Source organism: Anomalospiza imberbis, chromosome 1, assembly GCF_031753505.1.
Source record: "Anomalospiza imberbis isolate Cuckoo-Finch-1a 21T00152 chromosome 1, ASM3175350v1, whole genome shotgun sequence".
Lineage (NCBI taxonomy): Eukaryota > Metazoa > Chordata > Aves > Passeriformes > Viduidae > Anomalospiza > Anomalospiza imberbis.
Window position 1 is genome coordinate 71,852,528 of NC_089681.1, and position 16,480 is coordinate 71,869,007.

A 16,480-nucleotide genomic window follows, 5' to 3' on the forward strand; every position below is an offset into this window, starting at 1 on the left:
AGCTCCAGAATTGCTAAACCTATCTTCAGAAACAAATTCCCCATGGAGTGATATGCACTAAAAGGAACAGATGACATTTAAGAAAGCAATGCAGAATTGCCAGTATTCTCACAAATGCAGGCTTATCAGTATTCTCAAGCCCCGCAGTCTATGCCTTCTGATGAGTATCACCAAGGTCTGTAGGTCCTGCCTATTCATTTTCCAGAGCAAAATATACTTAATCTAATGCACATTCTCTGTAAAATATATGGACAAAATTAAACAACCATTGAATATCAGAATGAATTCACACTGACAAATTATTAAATATGAAAATAATAGGCATCAGTGGGAAAACTTTAAAATTTTCTATCTACGTCTTGCCTATAAGAGAGGGAGAAACTGAGCTCCTTCTGAAAAGGAGCCTACTAAAATTTGTTATTTCACTAAATACTAAAAAATAAGGAAACAATAGAAATAATGCTTTTATCATGTAGTACAACCACCTTCTTCCATAACCTCTACCCCAGTTGATACCATCATGTTCCAACAAGCAATAGATTACCTACTCCTCTCTTTCCCATGGTGATAATGTCCTTTTCATCTCATACTTCCCTCAGTCCACTGCCTCTTCTCACAGAGTCTAATTTACAAACATAACTAAATAGGTTTAGAGCAACCACTTTCAACCCATATTTTAATTTAAAGCCTGTGTTGATATTTCAAATCTAAAAGAAGCTTATTTTCTGAAAGCCTTTCTAATTTTTCCATCTGTAAGAGTTGGAAAAAAAATCCCCAGAAATCCCTGTCCCACTAACACAGCAATACACTGGAGAACCCACCATTATGTTCAAGATTCTCAAGTTCTGAGGCCACAGGGATTTGTGACAGCCTTGTGCTTCCACAGTTTTGTGTCACTTCATATATAAAGAGCTCGTAGCCTGAAGACTTCAGCTGGACTACTCTTGTTCCTTCCTGAGGGCTGTGCAAAGTCCTTTCCTACCTTAAAACCTTTTTATCACTTCTATGGCAAGCACAAGTCATACTCAGGCACCATTCAGGGAAGAAGATCAACCTTTCTGCGATCCGAGTGTCAGCCTGGTCTGGTTTCTGGTTCAGAAGACAGCAAAGAACAAGCAAACTATGTGCTTCTAGGTAAAACAGGGGAAGTAATATCTCCATGCCTCCTCAGGAGTATCTTTAAATCAGGTATGTTTTAGTCTTAGGAGAGAACACGTATGACTATCCTCCTTGCAGCCCATGAACTGTAAAAAAAGAAATAATTAAATCTGCCTTTCCCTCTCCTTTTTGTTTCTCTTTTTTTTTTTTTTTTAAGACATCTAGCACTGATGAGTTTATCACCTCTCCGGATCAGCTGTTCTGCTATTTAGTAATCCGCAAAGCTAACAAATTGCAAGTTAATATGAGGCTGCATTTTCCCCTTAATTTAATTTTCCAGTCACTGAATTTTGCTGTGCCTTTATCAGTGACGCTGAGAGTGTTTCTTGTCCCAAACCTACAAAAAAATGTTCATGCCCAAGTACCCATACAAAATGATTAACCTAACTTAATTTGTTAAACCTACACAGGATTTAAAACCTGATCTCCAGGTCCTGTGCACCCCAATGTCTTCTATTTGTCCTATTTCTTCATTTTCCTTAAGACTGGACACTAAAATTGGACTTGGCATTCTAGAAGCAATCTTATTAATACAGCATGGAAAAGCAATCATCACCCCATTTGTCTGACTTTAATATGCACATTATTGCATTAGTGCTTTTTCCTTCAACAACATTGTACAAAGAGTCTAAGCAGACGCAATTATCTTTGATAACCTGTCCTTTTCTAAATCACAGTTTAACAACTACCTATAGATTTTTATCCCATGCAAGAGGCTGGTAGCATTTGGCAATATTAAATATGTTTTAGTAGCTTCTGCAATTATCTAACATATTATTTACTACCTCACCAATCTCTGTCCTGCTCAGGCTTGACTGAAAATGTCTTATATCACTGTCTAGACTGTTGATAAAAATGTTAAGTGCTATTGACCCAAGAACTGATTTCAGGCAGACTCTACCAGACACGGTAATTTTTATCTGCCCATTGACACCACATTTTTCAATTTGTCAATGAACCAAGCTTTTAATCCATTTAACATTTGTCACATATTTCAGTTTTCTGAATCAAATTATTTTCCGTTGCAAAGGTAAATGTCTTGGAAGAGGAGATGGGCTGTATTACTTTCAAACATCTTGAATCCCAAACTCTTTTATATTAGTAAGTAAGCAGGAAAAAATCAACCAGTATAGTAGCTACTACACTGTTTATTTCAATATAGTCACAACAGTCTAAAAATTTCAGTTCTTCATTTGCTATTGATTTTTGTACTGGTTTTTCAGTCAAAACCAAAAGCTGCTAGAAGTATGAGGGCTTTCTTTATTAGACATGGCATAGAAAGGTGAGGGTCATGTAAAGCAGAATATGTGAGGTATGCAATGAACCCTTTGTCAAATAAATATAGCTAGTAGAGGAAGAAGTTAATTTAGTGGCAATGTATTGAATGCTGCTTTGCTAACACACTTCTGAGATGAACACATCAGCTCCCTTGCTTCTAGAAAGACAGACTGCCAGTGTTCAGTATGCTTCAGGATGTGTAGTCCCTTCATACACCCTGACAGAGAGCATTTTCCTATGCTGTTACCAGCATAGAAAGAAGGATCCTCCTGAAGAGTGTCTGTGAAGACCATTTGTTAGATTTTCCTTCCTTCTTGCTTGTTGCATAGCTTATATGAAAGTTTGACTGCTGTCATGTTTATCTATTCAACCACTGGATAATAACCATGAAAGGCTCAGAAAGCTGGGGAAACAAAAGTACATGTAGTTCAACTGGAGAATATTTACAGCAGTAAATAATCTCTGCAAGAGAAAATTCAAAGGACTATTGCCAGAATGGATGACTCCTTGGAGTTCTGGCACTAATAATGAGCTGGCAGAGCCCTCTGGCTTCTCTCACAAACACCAAGTGCTGCACTGCTCTACTGACTACCACGTCTGCCACAGAGGAATCAAAAACCGCATGGTGCTCATTGAGAGCATCGATATGATCTGATGCTGAAAACTCTGGTAAAAGCAGAACAATGAACTTGCTCTGAATTGCCTCAGATGTGGAAGTGAGGAAAGGGGGAGAGAAAAGCCATATTGATTACACATCGATATATTAAGTGCTGCTAGCATAAAGACATAGTCTAACGGGAAAGGTTTGAGAGGGAAGAGAGAGGAAATATGGAAACTGATACCTCTGCTTGGTTTATCCTCCTCTTATCACCTTGTCCAATGCTTGAACAATTTGCCCAAGAGGGATTTCAAGAATATGGCCCTCTCAAAAGCAATTCTACCACCTAGAATCATGGGCACATTAATCAAGTAACCACGGGTAAGTCTAAGATGAATAAAAGTCGCAGATGAAACACTGAGGTCTCATCTCAGTGGTAAGACAGTGCTAGAAAAGCAGTGAGGCACTCTGCTTCAATAGCACTGCTGAGAGGAACTGAGACAGCAGCTGCTAAACTCCACCTCTGACATTCCACATGGACTGAAGGGAGAGATGGGGTCAAGCTCTCCTCGGGGATTCTCTCGATACTCAGAGAAATACTTCAGGGGCTCAAGTGATGGATTATGCACATTAGTCCTCAGGGTACGCTTGTGGACTCAGAGTAATAATTACTTGAGGCCATTTACAGACTCCAAAAATATCATTGCAATAGTTCAAGCTTAACCACATGCCCAAAGTTCTCTTTGCAAGTTGCTTGAAAACTTGTGGCCTAATTAATCATATTGTGGCTTTTAGTTTAGACTGGATTTAGCCAGTGGAGAGAGTTGAATTTAGGCCTGGCTATACCTCATAAAGATGCAGTAAAACTTGTAAGACTAAATTTTAGGGCGCAACTCAATATTGCAGTTTTTTGGAGATCATTGGAAATTTTACATGAAACACACAAATAAATACATACCTCACAAAATACATGTATGTGAAAATGATACATTTAAGTAAAAATTATCATGAAGAATACTGGTGGTAATATGAGAAAAGTAGTAATAAATTAAAATGATTACTTGGAATCGTAATATATTTTGGAATCATAGATAATGATTATGCTATTAAGCAGCTACCTTGCTTCTGTCCTTAAATAGTATTCTCTAGTATTTTTGCATAATGGAAAAAGAATATTAATATCATGTTTTCTACCAAGATTTATTTGGAATTATTTGATTATATTATTTTAGAAAAGGACAAGCAAAATGTAATTTCAAACTAGAGGAGACTATTGTTAAATAACACTGTACAAAACAACAAAACTCACTGTTTTCTCCTGGAGGACAGGAGAAAACTGGCTAATTTTTTTCAGCCTCTGCAGAGCTACTTTAGTCAAATTCCTAAAAATTTTGAGAATCTCTGAGACTTTTACTCCTAGATTAAGTTTGATTTTAATTAACCAAAAAGCATGATACTCTGGTATTTCCTTAAAAAACTAAACCAAAAGATTATCTACATTTGAAACACTTTTTTTTTCATTACAACCAGAATTCAGATAGAGAGTTCTATTTTCATTTATGTGTTTATATTATGGAGGGATTTCTCTTAACAAGCTCTTATTTCTTTGATGCATATAGTATGTCTGTGGGGAATGCACATTCTTTAGTTCTCATCTCTGTTTTTCTTTCTCACCTGTTAGTGTGACAGACAAAGCAGCTAAATCAACATTGACAGTGCATTTAAATATTTTCAGTCCAAGAGTTATCTTTTATGATTTTCTTTCAATATATTGTATTAGTTCTGAAATATTTTTTGAATCACCAAACAATCCATTGGTTAAAATTTTTTTGCTTTTTGTTCCATCATGCTAAAATTCAATTTGACTAGCCTGAAGTAATTCTTCAGGTATTAAGACACCAGTAGAAAAGAGTGTTGCTGATTCATAAATTGAATGGTGTAGAAAGTCTGTCACCTAAGACAGACATGTAAGATATGAGTCTCTCAGCCATCTCTCAGTCTTACAATCATGTAAGATATGAGTCTCTCAGCCATCTCTCAGTCTCTGAGTTTGCCACAGCAATATATAGTTAAAAGAAAGGATAGCTCTCACATGCAAGCAAAACAAAGGCAAAACCAAATGCAGCAGGGCTATAAAACTCCAGAGAAAAACAGTTCCCATGTAGAGGGGCCTTGTTTACACATCAAAATGTAAGTTCTCTGAAGGACTAATACACCCTCTCTCTCCCCAGGAACCAAAAGACTGATAAAATTTATCTTCCCATGGTTGAAAAACACACAGAAAAATCACTAACTGAACTTTATAAAGGAAATGGTACATTTATTTTTTACTACAGAAATGTAAAGTCTAGTCTATTTAAAGAAGCATTTTCAAACTAAAACAAACAAAAGACAAGTCCCTGATCACATGTTTATTTAGTCCACAGTTTAAAAAGCCAGATTCTTCAACCAAATACCATTAGATATACCTTAGTTGAGTGTAATTGTGCTGCTACAATACTATTCCAAAAGCATGACATGAAAGAACACTCAAACCCCGTCAATTTCAATTAAACAAAACATCTTCTACCCTGTAAATTTCACAACTATACTTGGAAAACAAACCCTAAAAGAATTTCTGAGATCCCCATTGTATTTTTAGCCCACTTAGATATCCTAGTGTGTAGGCAGTGTTTTAGCTTCAGTTGACATCCATAGGAGGACTTCTACTGATTCCAGTGGAAGCAGGATTGCAGAGACTATTGCTCACTGCAGATGCAATCCTGCAGCAATATGAAGTAGGGTAGGAGGTTGCATCCAGAATGGGTTTTAAAAATATTTTGATGGATAGAGAGAGGAAAATAAGTTTCTTCTGAACCAAAAAGATGTGGGTTTTGGCTGCAAATCCTGACTGCAGACAACTTTTTGTTTCAATTTTGTGTATTTTAAAGAAATTAATTGGAAAAATCCTCATTGGTGTAAAGGGCAATTTAAAAGGAATTAAAGGCTGAATTTGGATCCCTTTTTCCTGGAGGAGTTCAAGGCCCTGTGGGCAGGTCAGTGGCTTAGGACAGTTCAGGACTCAAATCCTTCCTGTATTGAATATCACTAATTTTACTTCAATAAGGAATGTTCCTACTTTCATCACCTCTTCATAAACCCATCAGTTTTTGGAGTGCACAAATCCACCACTTTCCTCTTTCTACCAGCCATTTGTGTAACTCCCCACTCAAAAGCTACATTTTATGTCAAATTCATCAAACTTTTCTGAAGGAAATTGCTACTACTGAACACTACTGTTTTGCAGGTAAGTTGCTGCTTAGATCGGTGTCCAGGGATCATTTTCTCCAGCCTATAGTTAGGAATCCTATTGTAAATTCCACCTCGTCTGTGGTTTTGTATGTAGTGTTACAACTAGGTACATAATAAACATGCCTCTTGTTCCAGCAGCTCCACTGTGAGGTGGGAACCACTAAAACTGAGGGATGAGAAGCTAGGGATGCCACCAGTTGAACCCAGAAAAATTTGAGAAAAACCAGAAGGGCCTGTCAGAGGACTCAATTAAAGATTCAATTATTTTTGCTCTGAGTGTTGTCATTTAGACTGCAAAGAAAAGAAGTATAAGATATTACTGACCTGATGAAAATAGAACGCACAGCACCATAAATATTCAAGGCTGTAAGGCCGAAGGCATTGTCCACTATAAATGACTGCATGGATTTACCAGAACTGACTCAAAAGTGATTTCTATATTGCCACATAGTGAAGGCCTCAACTGCAGTAGGAAAGCCAGGACCAAAATCTGAGCAACATCATGACAAGTAGGTGGTGAAATATAAATATCCTTAAAGGTAAATGATATGTTACTAATAAATGAATCAAAATTAATCGTTTCAACTTTAAAAATCAGCATGTAAATAGCAGCCTTGAAATACATCTTTATAAATTTAATTGTAAGGAGAGAGAATTAAATTTTACCTTAAAAACTAGGAATGTGCCATTTGAAAAGACCAGAAAAAGAGATGTAGCTTCCCTGATCACTCAGTACTTCAGAAGTGGGGAAAAAGAGGTTGGTCAAAATTCCATTTTGGGAGGTATGGTCAATGAGAAAAAAGTGAGTTCCTGCAGCTCAAGGAGTTACTGCTCAGCTGGGCCATGCTAACAATCTGTGCATGTGGCTTCAATCATTACAAATGCAAATGCAAAGGAAGGAGGATTAAGTCAAAAGGAAAACGGGTGATTTCTTTTGCTATAATAACTCAATTGTTTGCAATTAGTTTCAAATACTCTTACTGAGAAGCTTAACATTTTAATGTAGGCCCTATAATTCCTGACAAAAATCTTCTAAATTGCTGAAACAGTTATTATTAACTTAAAATATATTTTTTAAACTGCTGGAAATCATGGCTATCTTAGTATTAACTGAGAGTAAAAATTTTAGGAGATAATCCAGTAGTCAAAAAGATATAAATAGGCTATCAACTCATCAATTTTAGAGTGCTGCTTCATAATCACTGCAAATCTGTTATCACTAATAAATTACCTTCATCTCATGTTTTCCTTCATGTAGGTTTCTAGAAAGACAAAAAGAGCTATGTTCTTGTTGTAAAAGGAGATCCCTAACAACAAGTTTTTAAACACCAAAAGTGGAAGAAAATCTGGAATTTCAGTTTCCACAGGCAACACCGGAGTTACTTGGCTAGTTTGTGACCTGGAAAAAGTTTGATTCTTAGATACCTGATGCTTACATTCACCCAATGCTAGCTTCAGTATTTGTCAATGTGGCAAAATGGCTCCTTTCTTTAACAAGGCAGTTTCAAATTAGGCACAGCCATAAAGTAGTTCTTAAAATGTTCACACTGAGGACACATTTACTTGCATAATATTTAAACCATATTAAATATACTTGCATAATATTTAAAAATCCAACTGTGTGAAAATCCTACTGCCAAGCAATGCAGAAAATTAAAACAGTCATTATTATTTTATATCCATCCAGAGATCACTCTTTCAGATACTTATTAATTTATCTTCAATCATTCATTCTATAATCGGTGCAGCCTTATATTAAAAGTAATGCTTTTACCAGCCTACAGTTCATCATTGATCTTATTTTCTAAAATGAGACAATCTTTTAGGTTCAGCTGAACTAGCACATTTTAGGATCAAAATCTGAGGGAAAAAATGCAGCCACTAATCACTGGTACATCAAAACTGACCTGATAGTGTGAAAATATTAGCTGCTTATGCAATTATTTAGACAACAAGCATTCAATTTCAGCTCATTTACTTGTTTGTTTTTTGTTTTTGGTTTTTTTTTTTGGGGGGGGGGTTCCCACATCAGTTATAAAGATCAAAAAATTGTGTTTTATTAAAAAATGGAAGCAGAATTTGAGAAAACTAATTTTGGGAAGAGCTGAAGCCCGGTTTTGCTCTGAAAAGCTGATTATCATAATATTCTTACTGTATTTTTCACTTAAAGGATGACTTAAATGATCAACCAATCACTGGAGGGAAAAATCCAGAAATGTCACACTCCTGAGATAACACATAAAATGTTACAGAAGTTACTAAATAACAAATGTGTAAGTGATGGAAATGGTAGAAACTGAATCGATGAGGAGCCATGAACTTTAATTCAGAGTTGCCAGACCAAACCTAGGAGCTGCAGTAAAAAGCAGAAGTGCTTGCTGAAATGTGTTCAACTGTGGAAGTATTTAAACCCATTGGAAATTGATTTAGACACACAAAGACACAGGTTCAGAGATTTTGATCACTGCACTTTCTGATTAGGTAACAGAAAGGCTGTGATCTGCACTTCTGAAAATGAAGTCAGTTAGTAAGGGATCTGAGTATGGATTTGGAAGCCCAGTGAATATTGCAAAATCCATCTGCCAGATCCATCCAGCCCCAGATGGTTTTTATCTCATCTTCAAAAATGCCAAATACCAGAAAGTTCCAATCATCTACTCAGAGGAAATTCAAAGATGGAAAGTTAATGTGCATATGAAAATCTGTATCTTCACAGCTCAAAGGCCACTCCTCTGTGTACCAGTGAAAGGAGAGAAACAAACACATCTCCCATTCCCCAAATTCTTTTAAAGCAATGTTGAGAGACTGGACACCATCCATGGCAAATAGGTATAGAAGGCAGGTTAAAAAATCCATTGTGCTATAAACATCTTTTTCAGGCCTTGACCAAGGCCTGTGGAAGCAAACTGAACAAAAAAAAATGCACTTAAGCACAATTTAATACGTTATCATAGCACAAACATCTGCCTTTCCCCAGGGCAGAAGTTACAGCTGAGCTGACAGATGTGACTGTGTGCCCACACCTCAGTCACCGCTGTTACAGTCAAGTAGATAAACACAAAATCATCTTCAGTTATAGCTTTTAATTGCTCTGACAAGGAAGCACTGCAACCAAAAAGCCAACATATTTGTTTCTGCCAACTCTGCTATGGGAAAACATGACCTTTAGTAAAGGGGGACACCTGAGCTAGCTAAATTGCTGTAGCAAGCAGCAGTTTAACTCATGTGTTAGAGCCCCTGGATATGGAGAAAAAAATACCAAAAAAGTAAAAGGACAATCAAAATAATAGTATAGAATTTTGCAAGTTGCTGCTTGAAAAGCAGAAACATAGAAACAGGTGTTTGAAAACTATGCCTCTAGTTGTGATAATAAAGGAAATTCAAATTACCTACAAATTTTCATGCTTGTGCTTAACATGCTCAGTAAGTGAAACTGCACAGACAATTATAAATATATGATTGTCTGTCATTTTCTCATGAGTGGGTACTAATTTCTCAAATCACGTACATTTAACATAGGATTCAATTTCCCAAATGTATGGCTCTGTTGCCATTTTAAATGTTGTGGGTTATCTCACCTAGCTTCCAAATTTTTCTAAAAGCATATGGGTCTCTCACATGGCCTCTGACGTATCTTCACTACAACTTTCACCCAGAAGTTCACACCCCCTCTAGCTTCCCAAAAGCAACACATGTCTCTATTTAGGCAAATCTGCCTACTGCCTTTGTATCCACCAATGGTGCCTGTCATTTTTCAGAATCACATCAGAACTGAAACTCCTGTTTCACATTTTCCATTTAATTTGTGTCAATCAGAAAACCTCCCTATAAATCAATTCCTCTCATACAACACTCTTTATTTTTAGACATTTTAATGCTCTTGGTTTTATAGAAAGTTTATTTACAAAGCGTTTGATTTGTCTACGTTTTATTTTTGAAGCTCTGGGTCTGCAAAGAAAACACTTTTTGTTTTTCAGCCAGTTCCTGGTAAGACAGATGTTTCTGAGGGAAAAAAAAAAAGCATTACTTGTGTGCTGGCTTCATACTATGCTCTATTTCCAGTATGAGGAAAATACAGCAAAAATAACGTGGGCTTCCTTTGCACCTCCTCAAATAGGAGCTGTTCTGTAGGTGGCATGACCCTGGTGTAAAACAGATCAGGTTTTAATTGACAATAGCCTGTGTGTTTCAGCTCAGGATTTCTGAACACTATGCTCTGCTGCTCTGGGAAAATTCCTTAGGATTAAAGCACTTTCATTTTACACCTTGTTTGATGTCTCAGCAGAAAGGCTAAGTATTGTATAGAGGCAAGGTGGCACCGCTAAAGACATTGAAACCAGAAAGTTAATGAAGAAAACAAAAGGAGGAGATTATAGACTGTAAAAAATCATAGGAAAGAAAATACTCTGGTAATGAAAATAAACTGACCAGGAACAGAGTCTGATTTCCTGATAAAATTAAATCGAAGCACAGTTCAAATGGAGCATTTTATGAGTTTCAACAAGTTGGATGCATAACAATATATATTTTCTTAACTCAATACTCATGAGAGATCTTAAAGGACTTTGCTACTTAATGTACACACAGGATCCTTAGCTTCTCTTTATACACAGCTATGCTCATCTCTAGTCTTGTTGCAAATCAAATTTCTGCATGCCAGCTGTGCTCCATTTCTTGACATAACATTCACATAAACTCATTTATGAGAGGAAGAAAAAAAGGAGATGAGCAAGGATTGATCCATACTGCAATGATCAAATTGGGCAGAAATAAACCCCGTTTGTCAGTGAATATGACATCTACTCAATTTTTTTCTCTTCAACATACCAGAAAAAGGACATAAATAGCTAAAAGCTACAAGAGTTGAGTTACATGGCAGAGATTGGAAAATTTAACTGTGGCACATGCCTCTGGGATGCTGAGGCTGCAGATTGCCATTGGGTACTTAGGAATGCCATGCTTGCTTATCAAAGCAATATGTAAACCAACCCACATTAACTTATTGGAAAATAGGGGTGGGTAATACATGATGTTGTATTTCTAATATTCCTAGCAATGTGGAGAGGACTTACTGCCTGTACCTATGTAACCAGCTGGAATATACAAGTGAAACTCATGTGACAGAATTTTAGCTCAAGGTCAGGATGTGTTCCCTGAATTTACACAGTAGACTTTATAATACAGGCTTCATTTTGACAGATCTGTAAGCATACCATCAACTCTTTGTCATGTTCAGGGCAATGACACTAACAGCTGGAAAATAAAAATGTTAGTGTTAGTAAGAAAATAATAAAAATATTATTTTCCTAAAAATGGCAATTTGCTCTGTGTAAGTATTTTGTATTCACACTGTGATTTTAAATTTGAAATGTCTGGCCTTTTAAAAACATTCTGGCCTATAAATAAAACTGTCAAGGTAAGTTTGATGAGAACTATGCTGCTGGAACAGTCTATCCTTGAAGGATTGCACTCTGTGGAAGGGACCCATGCTGGAGCAGTTCTTGAAGAACTGCAGTTTTTGGGAAGGACCCAAGTTGACTAAGTTAATGCAGAACTGTCTCATGTGGGGGGACCCGATGCAAGAGCAGGGGAGGACTGAGGAGTTCTATCCCTGAGGAGGAAGGAGCAGCAGAGATGATGTGTGATGAGCTGACTTCAGCCTCCATGCCCATGAAGTTTAGCCTGGAAAGAAGGGAGAAGTAGGGGAAAGGTTCTTTTATGATTTGGCCTTAAATCTCATTACCTTACTCTGATTTGACTGGTAATAAAATAAAATAAACTAATTTCCCCAGTCAAGTCTGTTTTGCCCATGATGGGTAACCATGATGAGTAAGAGATCTCACCCTCTTCTTACCTCAACCCAAGAGCCTCTCATTATATTTTCTCTTGCCTGCCAGGATGAAGAGGGGAGCAACAGAGCAGCCTTGGCATCCAGCAAGCCTCAATGCACGACATGACAGGGGTGCAAAGGTAGCCTGAAGCTGTACATATGCAAAGTGAAAATTATAGCTAGATTTTTGTGTTATGGGGATTTTTTTCCCAACTGGACAAGTTGGTAAAGTATCCTTCTCTCTGACAGCCTTCTCTGATACTCAGGAATTTGTCACCAAAATATAGACGTTCACAGGAAAAGAAATCTTTCTTCTAGGTGCTCAAAGACAAGGCAATACCAGTAAGACCAGTAAAGGTAGAAAATGGGCCAAAATAGGTAGGACAGGCAGTCTGCTTTGTTTCTTGTTTTTCCTTAAGAAGCCTAGGAAAACATCCTTAAAGGAAAAAAAAAAGAAAAAAGAAAAGCAGTAAAGACAATGACACTGACCTGTTTGCATATCCATAAGTACTTCATTTGACTACATAACATAAAAGCAGTTACAGCTAAATAAATGTCATTGATAAGAAAATGCAGGTGTTTGGTAGGAATTTGGGGATGAAAGTGTGAGAGACTGCAAACAGTCACTAGGATCCCAAGGGAGAGGGAAGAAAGAAGATGACAGAATGGAATTTTTAATCATCTTCATGCAGATAAAATTCTCAGAAATCCTCAAAGGGAAGGCTTGAATGTGGCTTCCTAAATGCTAATCCACCTACTTACTCTGTTGCAGTTTTAAAAGAGCACAGGAAATGGCATATCTTTCAACTTTTAGTTCTGTAATTCATAAATGTGTTTATGTGGGACTTAAGTTTTGATCACAGCTTCTAGTACATTTTAAAACAGTGGCTTCTCATCAAGACGTAGGTGTTTTAGTAAATATTTTAGTATCAGTGATAATGAGGTACAGAACATGCTGTTCAGTTAAGGCTTGGTTTATAAAAGCAGTCACTCTGCAGACACTGAATGATACATGAATTCTCTGTCTTAATGGATCCCAGCACTATATGAAACTAAGCCATTCAACCCAGGTACTTTTGTACCAGAGAGAGGCATGAGAGAGATGCCTAAAAGGATTTCAGGAAGCAGGAACAGTACATGTAAATTTTCTAAGGATTTGTTTAAGGTGTACAAAATCATGTATCATTAACCAGCTTTCTTACTCTTAACATCAAGTATTGCTTGGACAAATTGTTTCAACAGATGCTAATTTGGAACAGAGCTTTTTTACTTTGCCTTTTGCTTTGTCATATAAGCAAATACATGTCATAAAGCAAAAGAATATTTTTGTAGCTGTTTTGCCACCTAAGATTGCCTCTCTGCTTCTCCGCATTTAGACAAGTCTGAGATGTCACAACTTTGAAGTTGTTTGATCCTTGAACTCTAGCTGATACGGCCAAACCACTTCTTAAATTATGGAAGTGTTTTTTAAAATCTCATGACAAAGGAGAAAATGTTAATGTGATCACTTTGCAGGATGATAAAGTATCTGATTTTACAAAATGGAAAGTTCACTATCCATTTCCTTTGAAAGAACCTGTGGCAGATGCAACAGGGTAATTTTTTTTTATTTTTAAACAAAGATTCCAGAAAGAATCAGTCCAACATGTCAGGGCCTTATCTTGCTCAGAGGCAAAAAGACATTTCATTTTGTATGTGTGAATGTTCCAAAGAGCATTTAGCTAACACTTGAACACAGGATCTGTAATCATATGGCTGCTCACATGTCTCAAAGACACAAAACATTACAGAAAATGCAAATTCCTTTTTATAGGATTCAGTGACATTAAACCCCAAGAAAATTTAAATCATTCAGTATTTCAAGTCAAATGAGAATAACATCCCCAGATACTTTACATGCCCATCACTCCTTCTATCAAGTTAGCCTCAGAGAACAATTCTTAACATAGGAGAAAACTGAGTGAGATACAGGAACAAAATCGTCTGCTAGAATAGTACTAAATGTGATTATTACACCCTAAAGTTGTGTTTTTTCTGAAGAGATTCTTTCTTTTAGCAGGAAAGACAAGTGGGTGCAGAGATTGCTTGCCTTTCTAACAAACAATTCCTTGCTAGAGGGTCACATGGATTCACATTATGCCAACTTCATATTTCCTTGAGACTCCATTAATGAGGTCCCGTGAGCCCCTTTCATACACTGAAGATTATTAATTTTAAAAAAATATATCATTTTAGGCACATGAGCTTAAGAAAAGTGATGAGAAGGAGACCTGTGTATTTTATATCTACTTTAATTGAGTAATAAACAGAAGCATCTGGCTCAGAGGAGCTTTTGCTCAAAACAGCAACATGTAAAGTTAAGACTGTGTAGTTTTATCAGTACAGTGTATCATCTTCTTTCTGGCAAAGTGAAAACAAACATGAGCCTGCCTGGCACCACAGCCAGTGAGATATGAACATTAACAGCTGCATTTGATCAAGGGAATCTCTTACTAATCAGCAGTTAAATGAGAATGTCCAATGTTCCTTAGCAGGACCAAAAAACCCAGATACATATTTATTTGCCCACAGGATAAGGCTACTAGCCTAGCACTAAGAATCATAAGCTTATGACATAAGTGATTTATCCCAGTGGATGTGAAGTCTACTGCATAAAACCCAGAGACAGCCATCCCAATCCTTATCTGGAATGGGATTTCTGAAACACTGATGTCCATATGAAGGGATTCGGGTTTGAAAATCCAATGTTTTGGTTTTTTTTCATGGGTATGGGCAAGTGCCATTAAATCGTCTGAGGAGCCCCTCTTGCATTCTGGCATGAATGGTCCACCTGAAACCTAAGCATAAGTAAAGCACTAACATGCTTCCTAGCTTTGTAGCTCACTAAATAGGGACTAAGTGCTGTTTGTACCAGGCCACCAGGTTTTGCATTAAGCTAGGAAGATAGGCTAAAGGACCTGCTGGGTTGTGCCTGAGCTTGTGCTGGCTTGCCTGAAGATTTGTTTTTGCAAGCAACAGTAATTATCTAATTACCAGATTTCTATTACCTGCTTTGTTTTAACTTTTCATCAGCTCTGTTATAATTGTGTGATGTAATGTCTACACCAATATATATTTTGTAACTAATGGGTGTTTGTAACATGTAGCTACTGAGAACAGAATGACCCATTAGACCCTCTTAATAAAACACAGCACAGAGGAAGCTTTGAAAGAACTGGCAGAGAGCAATACCTGAAGCCCAAGGGCTATAAACATCTCTGATGGCCAATTACTGGTCATCAAGTGAATGCAACCTCAGGAGCAAGGTAAATCAGGCCATTCTTCTCAAGCCTTGGGGGAGCAGAGAGAACAAAGAGAAAGCACCCAACATATGTAAAACACACAGTAAATTCAGCTGCAATATGGAGACTTGCAAATCAACAAATAAAAAGGAAGCTGTGAAGCCTCTTAACAAACATAAAAAAGTTCCCAACCACATCCTAAACTGAGAAAAAAGAAATCATAAATATCAATGTCCTACTTCTGGCCAAGTGCTCAGGATACTGTCCAGTTGCTGTAAATCTACCTTGAGACTGAAACCATACTCCCCCACATCGAGGGGCAGTGGGAGGGCCAGCCTAACACCAGAGAAAGGCAGAGACTAAAAAGTCTGTGTATTTAAGTTACCAGCACGTAATTTCAACTATTTGATAAGGCTGTTATAAATGTAAGAAACATTAAGACTGTAATCAGACTAAGATTAAATTCTTGGCTTCACATAAATGGTGTATCCTTTTTTGCCTGTAACATGATTATAAGTGTTAGTAAATAGGTGGGAGTCCAAGCAATCTGTTCTCTAACTTAACTGCAACAAATTTCTCATAAAATACTTCACAGTTAAGAATATTTTCAAATATTCATGTGCAACTTTAACTCTGTTATTGGTACTAGATCCTGTATTGGAATGATTGAGTTTGCAACTTCATAATTTCCTTAAATGTAAACAAATAAATCTATCATGTTTCTTAGATGTAATTGTGATGAAGTCTTTACCAATATCAACCAACATATATGAAACTTATTTACCACCGTCATCTTTGAATTAAGAACTGTAAGATGAGAAAAGCAAAACAAAAATCCAGAAGCTTTATATCTAAGCTGTCTTTGTTATCATGTGATATCAGCAAAGACCTATGAATGTCAGGGCCTGATTATGATTATACAGTAATTATACTCACCTTATATAGAGGGTGCAAATAGGACTGTAAAATGGAAATCTCTTTAGAATGGAGCCTCAAGAAAATAATGACAACTACTGAAAAGGTTAAAACTTGTTCCTGAGTATG

General features: G+C 36.8%; 1 protein-coding gene across 4 annotated transcripts in view; it reads right to left on the reverse strand.

Annotated features, from left to right (window-relative positions):
- The window catches only part of SEMA5A (semaphorin 5A), a 312,741-nt gene that overhangs the window by 31,152 nt on the left and 265,109 nt on the right, over positions 1-16,480 (reverse strand). The gene's annotated exons all lie outside the window — the stretch shown is intronic.